Source organism: Canis aureus, chromosome 5 (assembly GCF_053574225.1).
Source record: "Canis aureus isolate CA01 chromosome 5, VMU_Caureus_v.1.0, whole genome shotgun sequence".
NCBI classification, from domain to species: Eukaryota; Metazoa; Chordata; class Mammalia; order Carnivora; family Canidae; genus Canis; species Canis aureus.
The window spans coordinates 4,421,843-4,439,611 of NC_135615.1; the positions used below are offsets into that span (position 1 = coordinate 4,421,843).

The 17,769-nt window shown below is 36.2% G+C and overlaps 1 pseudogene; it reads right to left on the reverse strand.

Moving 5' to 3' along the window:
• Positions 1–291: 291 nt before the first annotated feature.
• Positions 292–995, reverse strand: LOC144313306 (nuclear transport factor 2 pseudogene; annotated as a pseudogene).
• Positions 996–17,769: the final 16,774 nt, after the last annotated feature.

Genomic DNA, 17,769 nt, shown 5'->3' on the forward strand with positions numbered 1-17,769 from the left:
AAGGTGGGAAAGTTTACTCTGAATGGGCAGAATCAGACAAGAGAGATAAAAATATCTCTAGCACTATTTATTTACTAGGTATTCCACAAAGGCTTAATCTGCATGAAATTCTAACAGTAAACTTAATAGCAGTTACTATTATTATTCTCATTTTATTTTTTTAAGAAAATTTTTGTGGTTTTATTATATCATGAGCCACTGAAACATCCCAAACAAATCAGTATCTGGGCGGTGAGGCAGCTGCTTTCTCCTTCACTTCTTTGGGTTACTAGAGCAACTTCTCAGTAGATTAAAAAAAAAAAAAAAAAAAAAAAGACAACCTTTTGCATTACTTAAGTCTTTCCAAGGCATGCGCTGGTACAACACAAACTTCTCCTGTCAGATTCAACTGGTCTAGTATCCAAACATCATGCACAATACCTCGGTAGTAGCAGCGCACTGCACCCGCTCCCACCGCGGCCCTGCTCTTTTGCGTATATTTGGAGCATCTGGAGGAGTGTGAATAGTTAGTTATCAGGAAGAAGAGGGAGGAGGAAACAGCATGAGTGGCTGGCTGGGAAGAGGTCAGCCGAAGTTGTGCAGGGCAAGCCTGAACATGTCATTGGTGCAAACCCAAGCATCATTGATGTTCTTTAATAGGAACATCTGGTGGAACCCCATGATGGGGTCTTCATCAGCCTTGAGCTGGCCTGCTACCATGCTGATGATGCAGCTATCTGGCGTGGGCTGATGGTCCTGTGCCGTGATGCTGTGCTGGATTTTCTGGAACAGAAGGCTAGACGACTTCTCCCCAATGGCAGCTTTCCCCTGGAACTGCTGTCCTTCCCACATAACGCATGATGCATCAATATAAATTGCACCTAGTTGGGTTCTGTCGTTATAAAATAACTGGTAGTAATGCTGAATGAAGGTGGATCCAATCTGCTCCCAAACTGGCTTGTCTCCCATTCAGGAGCATCACCCGGCCTCGTTGAGACTTGAGGGGCTGGCATGATAGCGGCAGCGGTGGGCGGTGGCCTATTATTCTCATTTTAAAATGTAGGTATGAAAGAGAAACAGATGTGACTGACTCCAGAAAAAGTACCAAGTCTCAACCTCTATGCCTTGAGGTTGCATTGAGGAGGGTTTGAGGCAAGACTGAAATATAGTCCTAAAGTATAATTAGAATCAGTACAGACTAAATTGGGGAGGGCAGCCCGGGTGGATCCGTGGTTTAGCGCCGCCTTCAGCCCAGGACCTGATCCTGGAGACTCGGGATCGAATCCCACGTCGGGCTCCCTACATGGAGCCTACTTCTCTGCCTGCGTCTCTGCCTCTCTCTCTCTCTCTCTCTGTGTGTCTCATGAATAAATAAATAAAATCTTAAAAAAAAAACAAACAAACCTAGGGATCCCTGGGTGGCGCAGCGGTTTGGCGCCTGCCTTTGGCCCAGGGCGTGATCCTGGAGACTCGGGATCGAATCCCACGTCGGGCTCCCGGTGCATGGAGCCTGCTTCTCCCTCTGCCTGTGTCTCTGCCTCTCTCTCTGTCTGTGACTATAATAAATAAATAAATAAATAAATAAATAAATAAATAAATAATAAAATATTAAAAAAAAAAAACCTAAATTGGGGAAAGGGGATCTGATAAGGCTGAAGACAAAGTAGAGAAGAAGGTATACCAGAAACATGGTTCAATTCACCTTGAGAAGACAGATGTTGGAATGGGTAGAATTATACATGCAGGAGAACCCAGGTTGTTAATGCACATGCTTGCATCTGACTCTTAGCTTCTCTACTTAGTATTTACAGAACTCTTCAAGTGACTTAACCTTTCTGTGTACTACATGTTTGCCAACGTCATAGGGCTTTATGGAGATTAATATGAGCATGTATAGAAAGACAGTATCTGACATAGGGTTAGCATTATTCGTGTTTGGCAATTTTATTATTATTAGCATTAGTACTACTTTAAAAATTGCACTCATTCAATTTATAGATTTTGGTATATTAATCAAAAACCTTATCTTATTTTTATATTTGTTGTTCTTTTGCCCTAAGTCTCTATGATGTAGATTAAATGCATTCTGGATTTAAAAAATTATTTTAGTGGATGCCTGGGTGTCTCAGTGGTTGAGCACCTCCCTTTGGTCCAGGGTGTGATCGTGGAGTCCCAGGATCAAGTCCCACACGAACTCTCTGCATGGAGCCTGCTTCTCCCTCTGCTTGTCTCTGCCTCTCTGTGTCTCTCATGAATAAATAAATAAAATCTTTAAAAAATTATTTTAGGGCTATCTATTTTAATGTTCAGATTTTAGTGTGAGAAAATCAGGCTCAAATAGGTGAATGATTTGGCTATAGCCACATAATGTTATGTGTCTGTATTCAAGCCTCAGCTTGTGATGATTGGAAAGAGCAGAAGTAGTATATCTATACCTTATAGATAGCAAACCAAAACTCTAGCAGTCATAGATTCTTAATTTTTTTTTTTGTAAAGGTCTTATTTCAAGTATCTGTTCTGTTATAAGCCTGGCTATAATGTTCTATGTCTGATCAAGGCTATAGGCCACAACTTTAAAATTAATTTGGAAGGTTGTTAGTTTTACTTCCCCCTCCTCTCATTATTTGCTGTGTACAAATAGCTGCTTTGATGAGTGTGCTTGTCCAGTTGGTCTCAGTGACATGATTTGATTCCGACAGTTAAATTTTTTAATAGGTTTGTAATTTACAGGTATATCATTTACAAAGGTCCCTTCACTGCAAGGAAATCTAAGTGCTCCCAGACTTAACCTCTTAAAGTGTCTGGTCAACAAGTTTGTCTAATGAGTTTTCAGCTGGTTGTCTCTAATATGCTCTTTTCTCAGTTTTCACCCTGAAATGACATCCTTTTGTGTAAGTACGTATATTTATACCTACAAACTATATAGAGCTCTGCATGTATGTGTATAAATGTACAAACACAGCCTTCTACAGTCTGTTTCCCAGGAGCTAAATATTTCTTCTTCATGGGTAATAAAAATTATATTTATCAACAGTCATTGGACTTTCAGAAGCCTCAGTATTTTTCTCTTCTTATATATCATAACCCAACTCACAGGGATGCATATTAATCTATTTTTTAAAAAATATCTAGAGTCTGTGTCATGCATGATGACTTTTATTTTCATGTTTATAAAATGAAGAGTAATTTGAAAAAAAATTGCAGTCTGATTAAAATACATTCTTTGTTTAGCCTTAATACTTAGTCTTCAGGTAACAATAATAGAAAAGAGGAAAAGACAAATAGAAAATATGAAAGCACTCCGATGGAAAACGCCCAGCTAAAGGGGACTATATTGCTTTTTAATTCATTACGAGATGATTAACATATAAAATACTTGTTTTACTACTCCTTTATATTCTTATCACATTTTCCCCCCAATTTTGACAAGGGTATATTTCATCACTGCTTCAGAGTTTGGGAAAATGAGGAGGCATAGAAAGTTTATTCAGGTTTGAGTTTTACTTCAAATGTAAATGTGTCTCAGTTTATCAGAATTTTAGTATGGAACATAAGATATAATAGAAGCATATCAAGTATTTTATAGGTCAGAAGTGAAGTATAAGTTAAAGAGGGTTTTTGACATAATTCTCCAGACCATTTCACATTACTGTCTTATTTACCTTTGATTTTCCAAGGTTTTTATTGTTTCAAAGGTTAGTACTTTCTATTAAAAATAAAATTATACCGTAATAAAGATAGAACGTCTTTGTTGTTATTCCACACTTGATTTCCTTTTTCCTCTTCTTCCTCCAGAAGCTATAAAATATTTCTAAAAACTCATGTATTACCAGTAAAAGCCATTATTCAACTACAAAGACAGCTGATTTCCTAAGTGAATTCTTAGCTAATATCTTCCACTAAGAAGTCTAATCAGAAGAACACAATTAAATTTTCTCTGGAATGTTCACCAAAATACTCACTCAGGAAGAGGTGTCAGTAAATACACACACCGTAAGAGATGGGATTTATTGTTTAGTATACCTCAAACTGCTTCATAGACTTCTAGTATAAAAATAAGAAGAAAAAAAAAAGCAAATTGCGAAGTTTTCTTTAGCTTCTTTTTATAATCTTTCTTTCTTTGGGAATAACATATTGAAGACTTCTGTGTTGTGATAAAGCCACCAACCTTCCTCCATACTGGCTGGTCATCAGTTTTCACTGATGGAGTGGGGGTATCTTATTTCATGAGGGAGACTGAGAATATATAGGGTACTGAATATATGAGAATATATATCAGAAAAACAAAGATAGTGACTTTCATTTCTGTGCACATATACAGCTTCTCTATTTCCTAAAAGAATATGAAAAGGAAATTAATATCTCTTCTCCTTCCACTAAAACTAAACTTTTTTTTTATTCTTAAAGTCTAGTGGCTCCTTTCAGCCATTGAGACCATGTATTCCTTTAAGAGTATAGATTTAGAACACCTTTCTAGCCAAATGTTATTGACAGGTACCCTTATAATTAAGACAGCAATAGTCAAATTACAGAATATGCTATGAACAGAAACAACTCTCCAAAAATTATAATTCTCTGGCCCTGGTTGTATTTTAAAGCATATCACATCTTATTTTAGCCATAAAGTTGATCACAATGTGATTTTATCTGTCAGAATAATACTCCCCAATAGAATCTTAGCAAAATGGAGTGTTTGAGGCTATGGGCAATTTGCTATTTACATGCATGGCTAACTGGCTGGTAGTTATGGACAAGGACCAAAGTTTAGGACTCCCTGGAGGAAATAAATATGCTTACAGGTGCCCTTGAATTTATATTTGTACTTTCTTTGGGGAATTTGTGTATTTCATAGGTATTTAAAATTCTCTTCCCCAGTCTTTCCACAATGATTTTTAAGAGTCAGTGGGACAACTATCCTCCTAAAACACAGAGGAATAATGAGACACATGACCCATTCAGGGTCATCAAGTGAATTAGGACAAAAGTGAGGGCAGAATCAGACCAGACTGCTCAAGTCGATGCATGACCGCTCTTTCTCTTAACCACATAGACACAAAAAAAAAGTGTTTCAATAGGTTTAATCATAAAATTTGACCTAAAAGAATTAGCAATTATCCACGGTGAGGGAATAGCACCCTTAACATAAAAATTGGCCTGTAACAAACTTTTTTGGCTCAATTTCCCTTTCTTTTCTTACATAATGGAGGAAGGACTAATAGACAGTAAAACTACGAAAGTGGAGAAGAGGAAGGAAATACAGAAGTCAAGTTCGTGCAAATGACCATCTCCTGAATAATTAAAAGTTGGCTGTGATTAGAAGCAAAGACAATGTAGTTGTTACCAAGCAAACATTTGAAGGAAAGACGCACTAACTAAAATGTAAATTATAAAACTACTTCCTTTGGGGTATAAGCTTGATTTGAACAAATTAATCTGTTTTAACTTATAACATTTTAACAGCCAATTGGCATTCCGTATCTGTAAGCATCAGAGTCCTGTGAGTTTGAACAATATGGTTCTACTGCAGGCTTTGTCAGCCAGTGATTCCAAACAAGACTTCAGTCTTTGCCTTGCTCTGAAAACTTCCTTTTTCCACCAGAGTTCCTGTGCTTGCCAAGAGTGACATAACCTTGAAATTATTTGTTACATTTTCCAATGAACAAACCCAGCTTGTTAAGGAAATGGGAAGCCTATATCATTAGCAAAGAGTACAATAGTGGACTCAGAATTCAGCCTTGACTGGTGAGCCCAGAGTATTACTTGTTTCTGGGAAATCTCTCTGATTTGAGAAACAATCCAGTACTTTAACTGTGCTGGTAGAGCTGGATTAGCTTCTCAAGGTTGTTAGGGAAGTGTGCCACCTTCTGCACCACATGAGAGCTGAAGTTCACATGGTCTTCAATACATCCCAGTCCGAATAACATTTACACTCATTTTAATTGTAGCTGCTATATATTAGTGGTCTTTTTTTGAACTGGGTTTGTTAGCAATGAAATAAAATCTTGAGAGTAACTATTATTTTCTTTCTGATTATGAAATTAATATACTTCTACTGCAGACAATTTTAAAGTATTCTATAGAATTAAGTAGAAAAAGAAATTACTCTTACCAGCCAAACATACAACAGTGAACACATACATTCATATAATTATCCGACTAGAAGTAATGATCGTATGTGTGATTTGATTCAGGGTAATAGGAACATTTATAAAACGCATAGCATGTGTTGGCTTCACAATATTTACAGATTTGTTAAACAGAAAAACCAATCCATTAATAATTTCTATATTTGTAAATAATGTGCTATCTGGCAGATAGATTAACCTGAGGAATACTGTAATAGAAAATCCTGATTTGGAGAAGAACTGATATGTGAAATTAACTTACAGGAAGTAAGTGCTTTCTGTTTTCCCTTTACAATGTACTTTGTACTGTAGCTTTTGAAGTTAATTTTATTTTTAAGAAGGTAATATTTGCATGTTTCTCATATGGAAAACTATATAAGAAGATATATTTTGAAAACACTTGCATCCATTCTTATCTCTGTTGATCCTGCTATATCTTCTGCCCTAAAAAGAAATGACTTTTATTGGTTTTGAATGTATACCTTCAGTTTTGTTTGTGCATATTATACAAACATGAGTATGTTTTTTTATATCCTGTTTTACACAAATAGCAGCTTACTATATTGCCTTTAGTATCCTTGCAGCTCTTGCAGAACTTTAAATATAAATGCATAAAGAACTTCAGTTGCATATATTCAGAACTTCTTTTTCTGTGTGAAGAAATACTATAGTATAAATAGTTTCTTGTACATAGTCCCTTTACAGTATCTTGTAATTGTAATCAATGCTGCCATGATAACCTTGTGCCAGTGTTATTTTGTACTTTTGCAGATATACATTTAGGATAAATTACCTAGAGTGAGATCCCTGGGTCAGAGTAAATTCATTTGTAATTTTGAAAGATATACTTCATAATGATTTTAATATTTTGCAACACCCCCAGAAATGGAAGTGTCTGTTTTCTTTTAGCCATACATTCTTTTTTTTTTTTAATTTTTTTATTTATTTATGATAGTCACACACAGAGAGAGAGAGAGAGAAGCAGAGATATAGGCAGAGGGAGAAGCAGGCTCCATGCACCAGGAGCCCGATGTGGGATTCGATCCCAGGTCTCCAGGATCGCGCCCTGGGCCAAAGGCAGGCGCCAAACCACTGCGCCACCCAGGGATCCCCTAGCCATACATTCTGTGTTATCAAATGTTTATTATATTTTTGTGATTTTGATAGGTAAGACATTATATTTCATTTTAGTTTGCATTAAAAATTTAAAAGATACTGCACATCTTTTTAAAATGTTTGCAAATGTTATGTTCCTTTTCTGGAAAATTATTTGTTCTGATCTCTACCTATTTTTCAATAGGGCTTTTCTTTTTCTCAATTTGTAGAGGTCATTGTACATTAAAGAAATTGATATCAGTTGTAATTTTTTGTTACTCTTATTTACTTATACTATTTGTTTTTAAGGGTTTTTATTTTTTCTGTTTTTTGGCCTATTTTGTCTTTTTTTTTAAGATAGATTATTTATTTATTTATTTATTTATTTATTTATTTATTTATTTATTTATGATAGACATAGAGAGAGAGCGAGAGGCAGAGTGTGTCACAGGCAGAGGGAGAAGCAGGCTCCATGCCAGGAGCCCGATGTGGGACTCGATCCCGGGACTCCAGGATCGCGCCCTGGGCCAAAGGCAGGCGTTAAACAGCTGCGCCACCCAGGGATCCCCCTATTTTGTCTTATTTTATTTTGTGATCTTATTTTCCTCTGGGATTTTTGTGATCAAATATAATCAGTCCATTTTCCCCACAATCTGAATTCAGTCTTTCTTAACCACAATTCTGTAGAGTAGAATATATATTTTAAATATTTTCTCCTTCCTAAAGTATCCACTTAAAATACTTAAAATAAGGCCCTTTAATGAAAGATAAGGCTATTTCATCCTGATGAGAAGCACTGCAAATTTCTAAGTCATTTAAAGTATAACATGTTTCCTCTTAAATGGAAATGTTAACACTACAGACACTTTGGATTTGACTTTTTAAATGTCTACTCCCACATATACAGTACAAGGCTTTTTATGATCACGAATATTTGATGAATTTATATACTTTTGCATGACAGAGATATAAATCTCAAGAACAATACCAAATAGTCTAAATAGCTCTGTTGGGAGATTAAGATAGTTCAGAATTTCTTATATTGAATTAACTGCAGAAAGCCATCTGCAGTTGGAAATATGAATATATTTTCTGTGGATATATGTCTCATGTATTCATAGTAGAGAGGCTAAAAATTATAGGAGTGGTGTTCATATATGTTAGTTTGATGTTCACATCACTTTACATCCAATATACAAATAGTAATAACATGAGGTCAATAATAGTTTGGAATGTTTGTATCTGCTCTGGACAGCTGGTACAGTAGTGAGTGCTGATGTTTATGATAACAATCAAACAATTTGCTTATTCAGCATCAGCTGCCTTGGGTTAAAGTCTGAATATGTCTTAAACTCTGCTTGGCAGGAGTGTTGAGGACAACTCTATTATCATTTATTTAGCTAGTACTGATTCTACTTCCTGGCAGTGCACTCAGAGCTAAACTCCAAGGTTCCAGTTCTAATTGGAGAAATCTCTGATAAATTCCTACAACATTCCATATGGATGCGTATTGCTGCTCTGCTATGAATGTTCTCTACCCTACTCTCACACAATGGCCCCGCTGGTGTAATCCCATCCTGTTAGAACTGCTGTGGTAAACAGCATATCTCTGGATTGATTTGATGGAGTCAAATTTTTCTGTTAGTCTCAGAGGAGACAGTCTACCATTTCAGTTTCCTATTTTGCAAGAATAATGGTCAAGGCAAAGAGAAGATAAGTCCTTAGAGTAAGCCAAATTGTATTTTCTTTTTATTTGAAAATACGCAGCCTAAAAACACTGTTTTAGTCTACATTTTAAAGTACTTGAAGAATGCATATCTGTCACAGTTGCTATCCCTGGGTCTCCTTTATCATTCTTAAACAGGCTTGTTCATTCTTTTTCCATAAAAAAAGCCTCTTCACTCACTCTCTAAGATGTGTAAAAGATCTCTACTGATATTAAATTATCCTACATTTATTTTCTACCACAGATATTTTATTCTTTGACATCATTTAACAAGTGAACTGCAACCTATATTTATTCTATTTTCTTGACTGTCTTTATAGATCTTGTTACTCATTCATCAGTTTATTTATCAATTAAACATTTCGTTTGTATGGGCTATACACCAAGCATTGACTAGGTTCTGTGACTACTTGAAATATAAGACACTGTTCCTGACTCTCAGGTATTCATAGACAGTGGGGAAAATATCCACACAAAGAGAAACTAATACCATCAATATCAATACATAATCAGTGATAGTTCAGAGAAGTGGATGCTAGTTTGTTAAAGTCGTGTTGTATTATTGGGTTGAAGTAAGTTGTTACATAATAATTAGCTAGATTATTCTGAAATCATTGGAAATCAACCAAAATATGACATAAGCTACTTTATAGGGATCAGACATGGTTTGCAGCTCCTAGAGACTTTGATTCTGGGCCTTTCATGATGTCACTGTAGGCAGCTGGAGGAAGGGATCCTTTATCCTTGCACGCTGGGAATCCTCCCTAATATGAAGACTGTTCTTACTTGACAGACATACTTCTAAAGACATGATCATATTTTTATTTCTGCTTTTAAATGCTTAACATTTCTTTTCCTGAAATGCCTTTATTTTTTTAAAAAATGATTCCAGTGTAGTTAACATACAGTGTTATATTAGTATGAGATGTACAATATAGTGATTCCATATATTACTTAGTGCTCATCATGATAAGTATACTTTTAATCCAATTGATCTATTTCACCCACCCTCTACTTACCTCCTCTTTGGAAACTTCTGTTTTCAATAGTTAAAAGTCTGTTCTTTGGTCTGTCTCTTTTTTGTTTTCCTCTGTTCATTTGTTTTGTTTCTTAAATCCCCATATGAGTGAAATCTATAGTATTTGTCTTTCCCTTTTTAAAATTTTTTTTTTTATTTATGATAGTCACAGAGAGAGAGAGAGAGTGAGAGAGGCAGAGACACAGGCAGAGGGAGAAGCAGGCCCCATGCACCAGGAGCCCGACGTGGGATTCGATCCCGGGTCTCCAGGATCGCGCCCTGGGCCAAAGGCAGGCGCCAAACCGCTGCGCCACCCAGGGATCCCTATTTGTCTTTCTCTGACTGACTTATTTTGCTTAGCACTATACACTCTAGTTTCATCTAGTCATTGCAAATGGCAAGATTTCATTCTTTTTATGGCTGAATAATATTCTATTATGTATATGTATATATATCTTCTTATACATTCATCCATCAGTGGGCAGTTGGACTGCTTCCATATCTTGGCTATTGTCAGTAATGCTGTTATAAACATAGTGGTGCATATAACCCTTCAAATGAGGTTTTTTGTATTCTTTTGATAAATACCCAATAGTGTCATTTCTAGGTTGTGGGGTAGTTCTATATTTAACTTTTTGAGGAAACTCAGTACTGTCTTCCACAGTGGCTACACCAGTTTGCATTTCCACCAAAACAGCATCGGGATTTCTTTTTCTCCACATCCTCTCCAATCCCTGTTGTTTCTTGTGTATATTCTCCTGTTCCACATGTTGCCTTTTAGTGTTGTTGATTGTTTCCTTTGCTATGCAGAAGTTTTTATTTTGATGTAGTTCCTTCCAATAGTTTATATTTGCTTTGGTTTTCCTCGCCTCTGGAGACATACCTGGAAAGATGCTGTTATGGCTAATATCAGAGAAATCACTGCTTGTGCTCTCTTCTTTTATGGCTTTAATTTTCACATTCAGATTCTTAGTCCATTTTGACTTTATGATTGTGTATGCTGTAATTTTTAATTCTTTTGCATGTAGCTGTTTTCCCAACATCATTTGTTGAAGAGAATGTCTTTTTCCCATTGTGTATTTGTTGACGATTAATTGTTTAAGGAGATTAAAGGATTAATCTCCTTTGTTGACGATTAATTGACCATAATATCATGGGTTTATTTCTGGGATTTCTATTCTGTTCCCTTGATCTATGTGTCCTTTTGTGTGCCTTTCTGTGTTTTTATTACTACAGCTTTGTAATATAACTTGAAGTCTGGAATTGTGATAGCCCGTTTTCTTTTTCTTTTTCAAGATTGCTTTGGCTTTTCAGGGTTGTTCCATACAAAATTTAAGATTGTTTGTGCTAGTTCTGCGAAAAATGCTGTTAGTATTTTTAAAAAATATTTTATTTATTCATGAGAGACACACAGAAAGGCAGAGGTTAGAAGCAGGCTCCTCCCAGGGAACCCGATGTGGGACTCCATCGTGAAACTCCAGGATCACACTCTGAGCATAAGGCAGGCACTCAAGCGCTGAGCCCACCCAGGCGTCCTGCTGTTAGTACTTTGATAGAGATTGCATTAAATGTGTAGATTGCTTTGAGTAGTGTGGATATTTTAATAATATTTGTTCTTCCAATCTGTGAGCATAGAATGAGTATCTCTCTATTTGTTTTGTCTTCAATTTCTCTTATTAATGTTTTATAATTTTCTGAGTACAGGCCTTTCACCTCCTTGGTTAAGTTTATTCCTATTTTATTGCTTTTGGTAAAATAGTAAATAGGATTGTTTTCTTAATTCCTCTATATGCTGCCTCATTATTAGTGTATATAAATACAATGGATTTCTGTACATTGATTTTTGTATCCTGGGATGTAATTGAACTCACTTATCAGTTCTAGTAGTTTTTAGTGGAGTCTTTAGGGTTTCCTATATATAGTAGCATATCATTTGCAAATAGTGAAAGTTTTACTTCTTTGCTGATTTGGATGCCTTTTCTCTCTCTCTCTCTCTCTCTCTCTTTTCTTTTGAGAGAGAGAGAGAGTGGGGAGAGGGACAGAGGGAGAAGAGACAATCTTAAGCAGGTTCTAAGCCTTATACAGAGCATGATGTGGGGTTGGACTTCCTCACAACCCTGAGATAATGACCCAAAATGAAATTGAGTCAGAAGTTTAACCAACTGAGCCACCCAGACACCCTTGGATATCTTTTATATCTTTTACTTGTCTGGTTGCTGTGGCAAGGACTTCTGCCACTGTGTTGAATATAAGTGGTGAGACTGGAAATCCTTGTCTTGTTCCTGACCGTAGGGGAAAAGCTGTCAATTTTTTTCCATTGAATATGATGATACTTGTGGGTTTTTCTTACAGGCCTTTTATTAAGTTCAGGTATATTCCCTCTAAATCTTTGTTGAATATTTAATGCAATCCCTATCAAAATACCATGGACTTTCTTCAGTGAGTTGGAACAGATCATTTTAAGATTTGTGTGGCATCAGAAAGGATCCCAAATAGCCAGGGGAATATTAAAAAAGAAAACCAGAGCTGGGGGATCACAATGCCAGATTTCAGGTTGTACTACAAAGCGGTGGTCATCAAGACAGTGTGGTACTGACACTAAAACAGACACATAGATCAATGGAACAGAATAGAGAACCCAGAAGTGGACCCTCAACTTTATGGTCAACTAATATTTGACAAAGCAGGAAAGGCTATCCACTGGAAAAAAGACAGTTTCTTCAATAAATGGTGCTGGGAAAATTGGACAGCCACGTGCAGAAAAATGAAACTAGACCACTCACTTTCACCATACACAAAGATAAACTCAAAATGGATGAAAGATCTAAATGTGAGACAAGATTCCATCAAGATCCTAGATGAGAACACAGGCAACACCCTTTTTGAACTTGGCCACAGCAACTTCTTGCAAGATACATCTATGAAGGCAAGGGAAACAAAAGCAAAAATGAACTATTGGGACTTCATCAAGATAAGAAGCTTCTGCACAGCAAAGGATACAGTCAACAAAACTAAAAGGCACCCTACAGAATGGGAGAAGATATTTGCAAATGACATAATAGATAAAGGGCTAGTATCCAAGATCTATGTTTTTTTTTTTTTTTTTTTGTATCCAAGATCTATAAAGAACTTATTAGACTCAACAGCAAAGAAACAAACAATCCAATCATGAACTGGGCAAAGAGGTGAACAGGTTTTTCACAGAGGAAGACATAGACATGGCCAACACGCACATGAGAAAATGCTCTGCATCACTTGCCATCAGGGAAATACAAATCAAAACCACAATGAGATCCCACCTCACACCAGTGTGAATGGGAAACATTAACAAGGCAGGAAACCACAAGTGTTGGAGAGGATGCGGAGAAAGGGAAACCCTCTTGCACTGCTGGGTGGGAATGGGAACTGGCACAGCCACTCTGGAAAACTGTGTGGAGGTTCCTCAAAGAGTTAAAAATAGACCTGCCCTACGACCCAGCAATTGCACTGCTGGGGATTTACCCCAAAGATACAGTTGCAGTGAAATACTGGAACACCTGCACCCCAATGTTTATAGCAGGAATGTCCACAATAGCCAAACTGTGGAAGAAGCCTTGGTGTCCATCGAAAGATGAATGGATAAAGATGTGGTCTATGTATATACTGGAATATTCCTCAGCCATTAAAAACGAGAACTACCCACCATTTGCTTCAGCATGGATGGAACTGGAGGGTGTTATGCTGAGTGAAGTAAGTCAATCGGAGAAGGGCAAACATTATATGGTCTCATTCATTTGGGGAATATAAAAATTAATGAAAGGGAATAAAGGGAAAGGAGAGCAAATTAGTGAAAATGTCAGTGAGGGTGACAGAACATGAGAGACACCTAACTCTGGGAAACGAACAAGGGGTAGTGTAAAGGGAGGTGGTTGGGGGGTTGGGGTGACTGGGTGATGGGCACTGAGGGGGGCACTTGGAGCGATGAGCACTGGGTGTTATGCTATATGTTGGCAAATTGAACTCCAATAAAGAAAAGAGGGGATCCCGGGATGGCTCAGCAGTTTAGCACCTGCCTTTGGCCTAGGGCATGATCCTGGAGACCTGGGATCGAGTCCCATATGGGGCTTCCAGCGTGGGGCCTGCTTCTCCCTCTGCCTGTGTCTCCCCTGCCTGCCTCTCTCTCTCTGTCTTTCATGAATGAATGAATAAATAAGATAAATAATAATTAATAAAGAAAAAAATCTTTGTTGAAGGTTTTTATACTTTCTCTTGTTTATGTGATGTATCATATTGATTGATTTGTGAATATTGAACCACCCTTGTATCCCAGGAATAATTTCCACTTGATCATGGTAAATAATTTTTTAATGTATTGTTAAGTTTTGTTTACTAATATTTTGTTGAGGATTTTTGTATCTATGCTTTCCATTTATATTGCAGTTCTCTTTATTTGTGGTGTCTTTATCTGGTTTCAGTATCAGGGTAATGCTTGCTTCATAGAATGAATTTGGAAGTTTTCCTTCCTCTTCTATTTTTTGGAATAGTTTGAAAAGAACAGGTCTCAACTCTTCTTTAAATATTTGGTAGAATTTACCTGTGAAGTCATCTGGTCTAGACTTTTGTTTGTTTGGAGGTGTTGGTTATTGATTCAATTTCTTTGCTGATTATTGATCTGTTTAAATTTTCTATTTTTTTGGGATGGTTGCATGGCTCTGCAGTTGAGTGTCTGCCTTTGTCTCAGGGAATGATCCTGGGTCCGGGGATCAAGTCTTGCATCAGGCTCCCTGCCGGGAGCCTCTTCTCTCTCTGCCTGTGTCTCTGCCTCTCTCTCTCTGTGTCTCTCATGAATAAATAAGTAAAATCTTTAAAATAAATAAATACATTTTTATTTCTTCCTGCTTCAGTTTAGGTAGTTATATGTGCCTGGACATTTATCCACTTCTTCTAGATTGTCCAATTTGTTGGTATAAAATACTTTGTAATATTATTTTACAATTTTTCTTATTCTGTGGTGTCAGTTATTATTTCTCCTCTTCCTGATTGTTTGTTTCATATTTCTTATTCTAGTTTGTTTGTGTGATGAGCTAGAGACTTTTTCATTTTGTTGATATTTTCAGAGATCTAGCTCCTGGCTTCATTGATCTGTTTTTTATTGTTTTTTATTTTCTATATCATTTATTTCTGCTCTAACCTATATTATTTTCTTCCTTCTGCTAGTTTTAGGGTTTGTTTTTTTTTTTATAGCTCCTTTAGATGTAAGATAAGGTTTTTATAAGATTTTTCTTGCTTCTTGAGGTAGTCTTGTGTTGCTATAAATGTCCCTCTTGGAACTGCTTTTACTGCATGCCTGGAATTTTGGACTGTTGTTTTTCACTTTTATTTGTATTTGTGTAATTTTTTTTATTTCTTCTTTGATTTTCTTGATTAAATCATTCATTGATTAGTAACATGTTATTTACCTCTATGTATTTGTGGTCTTTCCAGATTTTTTCTTTTTATTTATTTATTTATTTAAAGATTTATTTACTTATTTTGGAGAGAGAGAGCATTAAGTGTGATGAGGGCCAAAGGGAGAGAAAGAGGGAAAGAGAGTGAAGCAGACTCTCCACTGGGCACAGAGGCCAAGAACCCAACACAGGGCTTGATCTCATGACTCTCAGATCACGACCTGAGCTGAAATCAAGGTGCTCAACCAACTGAACCACCCAGACACCCTCAGATTTGTCACATGGTTAATTTCTGATTTCAAAATTTTGTGTTCAGAAACAATACGTGGTATGAATTTTATCTTTTTAAATTTGTTGAGACTTGTTTTATGGCTTAATATGTGATCTATGTTGAAGAATATTATGTATGCACTTAGAAAGAAAATGTACTCTTCTGCTTTATACTGGAATGTTTTGAATATATCTGTTAAGTCCATCTGTTCCAGTATGTCATTCAAAACCATTGTTTCTTTGTTGATTTCCTGTTTAGATAATCTGTTCATTGATGTAAGTGGAGTGTTAAAGTGCTCTATTTTTATTGTAGTACTATTGATTACTTACTGTATTTTTCTGATTAAATGTTTTATGTATGGTGCTCTCATGTAGGGGCATAAATATTTATAATTGTTATATCTTCTTGTGGATTGCCCTTTTAATTATTATATAGTTTCCTTGTCTCTTGTTATAGTCTTTGAATTAATATCTATTTTGTCTGATTTAATTTAATGCTACCTCAGCTTTCTTTTGACATTCATTTGCATGATAAATGTTTCTGCATCCTCTCACTTTTAATCTGCATGTATTTTTAGATCTGAAATGAGTTTCTTGTAAGCATTCCATGGTGCTTGGTCTTCTTATTCACCCATTCCATCACCCTATGCCTTTTGATTAGAGTGTTCAGTCCATTTCCATTCAAAGTAACTATTGATAGATGTGTATTTATTACCATTTTGTTGTTTTGTGGTTCTTTTTAAAGTTCTTCTCGGATCCTCCCCTTGCTCTCTCACAGTTTGCTGGCATTCTCATGGTTTGTTGGACTCATTTCTCTTTATTTTTTTGCATATCTATTTCTGGTTTTGATTTATGGTTATCATTAGGCTTGTATATAACATCTATGTTAAGTTGATGATTGCTTAAGTTTGAACCCATTTTTTACTCTTCTGCCACTCATAATTTAGGTATATGGTGTCTTAATTTACAATCTTTTATTATGTGAGTCCCCTGACCAATTTTTACAAATAGTTTTACTGCTTTTGTATTTTCTACTTTTCATACTCTCACTTATGATCTTGCCTTCCCACTCAAAGAATCCCCTTTAACATTTCTTTTAGGGCTTGTTTAGTGGTCATGACTCCTTTAGCTTTTTGTTTTGTTTTGATTGGGAATCTCTTGTCTCTCCTACTCTATCCTTGCTGGATAGAGTATTCTTGGCTGAGGATTCTTTTCTTTTCAGTATTTTTAGTATATCATGCTGCTCCCTTCTAGCTTGCAAAATTTGAGCTGAAAAATCTGCTCATAGCTTTGGGTGGTTGGGGGGGGGGGTCGGTTTAAAGCCCATTGTATGTAACTGTCTTCTTTCTCGTTTGCTTTTCAAATTATCTCTTTATCACACTTTTTTGCCATCTTAAATACTACGTGTCTTGATGTGGACCTCTTTACGTTGATTTTGTAGGAAGAATATCTGTACTTCCCAGTCTGGATATCTGTTTTCTACCCCAGATTAGGGAATTTTTCAGCTATTATTTATTAAAGTAAAATTTTTGTACCCTCTTCTTTCTATTCTTCTTCTGGGATCCTTATAATGGATATATTTTTATGCTTGATGGAATCACTGAGTTCCTTAAGTCTCTTCTTATTCTGCATATTTTCCTTCTCTCACCTGCTCAGCTTGATTACTTTCCATTACTCTGTCCTCCAGGTTCGTAATTTGTTCTTCTGTTTCCTTTAGCCTGTATTTTTTCCACTTAATATATTTTAAGTCATTTATTGGGTTCTTTATCTCTGAGTGTTTGTTTTTTATCTGTTTGTTAAGGGTCTTGCTGATGCCTTCCACTCTTTTTTCAAGTACTATGATACTTTATAATTACTTCAAACTTTTTATTAAGCCTATTACTTATCTCCATTTCACTTAAGTCATTTGCTATGCTCTTTTCCTGTTTTTTCATTTGGGACATATTCCTCTGTCCCTTCATTTTGTCTAACCCTGTGTACTTGTTTCTCTGTGTTAGGAAAGTCAGCTATGTTTCCTGCTCTTGATGGTGATGGCAGTTATCTGCAGTGGCTCTCTTTGCCAGTTGTGGATAGTATTTGGTTCCTTTGGTGTTAGTAGACCAGTCTGGGACTGCCTTGGGCTTGAGTTGA